At 42.6% G+C, this 5,000-nt stretch overlaps 1 protein-coding gene across 1 annotated transcript in view; it reads right to left on the bottom strand.

Annotated features, from left to right (window-relative positions):
* Positions 1-4,458: 4,458 nt before the first annotated feature.
* The window catches only part of LOC138042555 (UBX domain-containing protein 6-like), a 12,726-nt gene continuing 12,184 nt past the window's right edge, over positions 4,459-5,000 (bottom strand). The window contains exon 12 of the mRNA XM_068888495.1: positions 4,459-5,000. This exon is cut by the window's right edge and continues 429 nt beyond it. The gene's annotated coding sequence lies outside the window, so the exon portion shown is untranslated.

Raw genomic sequence — 5,000 nt, forward strand, 5'->3', positions numbered from 1 at the left:
GCGCCATGAACGAGGGCAAAATATTTTCTCGTCCGGCCCGACCTAACTCAGTCAATAAGCACTTTATCATATGACCACCGCGCTTTTCCCTTTTTTTTTTCAGGGTAACAAAATTCGGAATGTTCACTGACGTCGCTCATTTTGACCGAAAAGTCGGGATTTATATAGCAATTGCAACAAAGTTGTTTTAGTTCGCATCTCGCGAGCGCTTTCATTGCAAAACTATTGAGAAAATCCCCCTATGAGGGCAGGTCGCGATACGAGAAGGGCCGGACGGCTTTTTCCATCGCGTACGGCCCTCAGACGGGGATTTTCTCAATAGTTTTGCAATGAAAGCGCGCGCAGGGCCGTACGGGTCAGATGATAAATAGATGTTATTGAACTAGCGTTAAGTCCGTAGTGGGAAAATATTGGTCACGTTCCCTTTTTTGCAAGTTTGTGTACCGAGCCTGAAAGACGAAGTCCATAAACTTGCAAAAATGGAACGAGACCAATATTTTCCTGGTACTCCCCCGATGTGAAGGAATCCGGAATCCCGCAAATGTAAGGCTTTGGAATCCGGAATGCATTGTGTGGAATCCAGAATCCACGGATTTCGATGGAATCCAGGATCCATTTCTATGGACCCTTGAGTTTGGAATCGGGAATCGCAGGGGCTGGGATCTGGAATCCGTGGGCTACTTGGATTCCTTTACACATGGTGACAGTACGGACCGAACAAGCTAGTTCAATAACGTTTTCATTATATTGGCTCTCTTGCCCGGGGTTTTCCGTTCCTTAGTCTTGCCTTTATGCCTACTCTGGAAAGTGGAATTCGTACTGGAACTCCGTCATGACTAAGTAAATAAAAATTCGGACCGCTCAGAGAACCAATAAGAATTCTCCTTTTCATCTCCGATCAGTTTGCCTGTATAATAAAATGGGTTATTTTCCTGCGATGTCAACTTAGTATTAAAATGATTTTTTGGTTTCGTCAATCGAGTTAGCCAGCCCTTCGTCAAAGCGGGTTGAGAAATTGTGGGTGGTTCGTGGTTTTGGGAAAATGAAGGAGCTTGGCCATTGGTGGCATAGCCCTCATTAGTATTCTCACGTTTGGACTGGAACGAACATCCGATGAAGGCTTATGCGTGGGAAATAATTTTCATCTCAAATAGATTCCCCCGCATGAGCCTCTCCTTCATGCTCGTTTCCAGTGCAACTGTGACAATACAAAAGTTTGCAATGCAATACAAACTCTTTGTTTGTACTTCGCTGTTGAGGCTTTTCAGTGACGATTTGCTTGAAGCAGCAACAACTAAAACACACTAATAAATTAATTAAATGAAAAGAGTTCATTGATTCCATAGGGAATGCGAGTGCTTAGCTGAAACAAATTTTTCTCCGGGACTTTTGTGGTTTTGTGAATTACCATAGTGTCGAGATAGGTCACAAATTGTCATGTTATGGGAGGAGTGTTTAGGAAGATTGAAATGGCATGCAATAGGACATTTGCATGATGACGCCGTTTAACTACAAGTCCCAGAATCCTTCAGGTTTTGTTTGCCTCATGCTAATTAGAGCTATTTAATATTTTTACCCCGCTGGAACACAAAATTTTAAAAAGAAAAGAAAAACAAACTGATTTCTAGTAGTTGTAGTCAAATGACGCTATCGTGAAAGTTGCCCATTGGCTGCGACGTGGCTTTGAACATCTACGTGATGTAGAAAAAAAAAAGACAAAGACACGTCGAAACCAAACTGCCAGCCAATTCAATCTACATAACCACCCCAAATAGCTAGGGTCCTATGGGGGTGTACGTGAGGGGTAATTTTGTCCGTTATCTGAGCCGCTGATCAGATGAGCCCAAATAATGCGGTTTACATTTCGTCAGTAGGGCTGGGAGGGGTGAGGCGGTACGACCACCCCAGCTCCTCCAGGGAAGCTTTAGTTCAAGCTCTCAAACACTGACAGTCATCTCGCTATTAAATTCTCTTCGTTAAAAAATTCTCACCTTTTAATCAGAAAAACACGACAGGTGTAAAACAAATTTATCCTTTTACACGGAAATGAATAAACATTGCCTTTAAAAGATGAAACGTGTAGCTTTGGCGTGCCACGGATGAGTGTTTCAATTTTACGGGTAAGAGGAACACATGATATCACAATGCACAAACATACCTGTCCTTTAAAATGCACTTGATTGATGACCTTCTGTTTAGCCCCTTAACACTTTAAGCGGTCGATCACGAAGTCAAGATGTGATCTGTGTTGATAATCAACCCTTTTTTTCCCGGATGAATATTAAACTTGTCCTTTAATTGCTTTACAAACGACAGAAATGCATACAAAGCGACACTTCAATATTCCATAGCCTGTTTTCATAAATCGTTAAGCTAAGTTACCTGGCCTAAGAATGGAAGCGAGGCCGCCAGTGACCCTGTTTTGATACAAACCTTTGTGCTTTTTTAATTTTAAGGTAGACTAATTGGAATTACAACAACACAATCTACATGAAAAAAAGCAGTGTGGTCTGTATCAATAGGCCATTTCTTGAAATATCAAATATTCAGCTTGATAGTGAGGCAGTGAAGACAAAAACAATACAAACACGTTGGAATGAATGTGAAAAGATTCTCGGTCTTTGGCCATTTCAACTTAATCAAAAACATAAAACAAACAGCGGCTACCAAAATAATTATCATTATGCTTGTAGCCGCTGTTTGTTTTATGTTTTTGAATGTGAAAAGTATTTACATATCATCCATTTTCCTTCGTCTTCACTGCCTCACTATCACGCTTAATTTTAATATATTGCAAAGTTTTCACATGACGTCACAGCCGCCATCTTTGTGCCCCTAGACAAAGAAACAGCAGTCATATTGGTGTCCCGAACCAATCCTCTGAGAATTGAACTCTATTATTATGCAAACGTTTTCGTTTGTTTTCGTTGAAAAACATAGCTGTTGATCACGTGAGTGAAGGACATCAGCAGCCTCGCAGCCATTCATAGGTTAGGTCACTGAGCAAAAAACTGTGAAATGGACTATTGGAACACCACTCTCCCCTCCCCCCTAGCTGGTGGCGGGAGTGGCGGTGAATAACTAATAATGATGTAATGAAAATGATAATGATGGCAATCAACAATAATAAGCCTGGTTCTCACATGCCGCCAATGCACTCGCGATATGGTCGCCGGCACTGCCTGGGATACTGTTCCGATATGAGAACAGAAGTCGCCGGCAATATTGGCCATCTCAGTCTTTACCGCCAGCATGCCTGCGAAGTTGACTTGAGTTCAACTTCGCGGCAGGCATGGCGGCGGTAAAGCTCTGCGATGGCTCCAGTTGCCGGCGGCGCATGTTCTCATTCGTCTGAGAAGTATCCCAGGTGGTACCGGCGGCTACGTCGCAGATTCATCGGCGGCATATGAGAACCAGGCTATACGCAATTAAATGCCAGGAGCGCATGATGCTCTCCTGTAAATGCCAATTGAGGTATGAATTTCACCCACCAATTAAAGCGTTAACACTGTAAACGAAAAGCTTAGATCAAAATTGAAAGCAAGAAATCTTAAGGAAACTTGTTTGATCAGCAAATAAGCCAGATAAGCCAGAAATCCTGGATTATTTTAATCGGGCTTTGAACACATGTATTCCCCTTGACCGGATTCCCCACTGCAGACACAGGTTGCCCACTTCACGGCATCAAACAACCCAAAGATCAACTATCTTGAAATGCATGCTGGGCGCACAAGATAAATTAATTATTCTAGCCCGCCTTCACACTTCAACCAGGGCATAGGCCATGGTTTTGCATTGGCGAGTTACGCTTGTTTCGATCGAGGTCTTTTTTTTTTAACATTACTCCCACTATGAGTCTTCTTTCGTTTGCAGTATGATCCCATGGAATAAAACGGGAATGCATACATCTGGTTTATGATTTGGATGGTAACTATTAAAAGCCACCAATCCTGTAATATTTGGGGGGTTTAAGTACAGCTTCCGTCTACAAGAAGGCTACCTATACTGCAGAGTTAACTTAGTTTGAGCTTGGCCCAGGCTAGAACGACTCTACATTTCTTGCCATCATGCATTTACAACAATACCCAGGAATAAATATTACACTTTATTAAAATCTCTGAAACATTCATAGGCATCGGGCCATTCATTGAGAGGAGCACGAATTCATAACAGAGAAATGTCAAAGTCAAATGCTTCGACGTGCGATCGATGAAAGAGAAATAGACGGTGCTTCCCTTCGATATTACCATTTCAGGTAAGAGTTTTGGAAGCAAGTGACCGTGGACAATCTTCCTGTCGGTGTACGTTGGATCAGTGGCTTGATCTGATCAGCGTAATTACAAGTTGGGAAGCTAAATATTTTGAGCAAGAGCCACTAAAATCAAATCTACGTTGTATGGGCTCTTGCTCAAAATATTTAGCTTACCACTTAACATTTTAACAGTAATCAAGGGATAGTAAAAGGAAAGGAAAGGAAAGGAACTTTATTTAAGTGTCTAATCTTCTAGCGCTGTAGAGCACTAATCGGGGACACTGTAAATTGAAATTAACAAGTTAACGCAAATAAAATTTTGGTTTTTGAGGAGAGGGGAAAACCGGAATACCCGGATAAAAACCTCTCGGTACAGAGTAGAGAACCAACAAACTCAACCCACGTATGACCCCGAGTCTGGGAATCGAACCCGGGCCACATTGGTGGGAGGCGAGTGCTCTGACCACTGCGCCATCCCCGCACCCTAAAAAGAAAAAGAGGTCTGGGTCAAACGCCGTACTTCAAATGAGCCGAACTTAAAAGGGACCTTGAGATCGGAGGACGAGGATGATTACGAGTACGAATGCCGGCCTCCAAGCCTTATGCGCATGCTCAGTACGGAAAACCCATACTCGTAGACGTCCGCGTCCTCCAATCTAAAGGTCCCTAGTAAGGCTATTTTCAATTAGCGAATTGCTTTGGTTTTGCATTACTTCACTCAATGATTGGCTCAAAGTTCTCGCGCCAC

Source organism: Montipora capricornis, chromosome 3 (genome assembly GCF_036669925.1).
Source record: "Montipora capricornis isolate CH-2021 chromosome 3, ASM3666992v2, whole genome shotgun sequence".
Lineage (NCBI taxonomy): Eukaryota > Metazoa > Cnidaria > Anthozoa > Scleractinia > Acroporidae > Montipora > Montipora capricornis.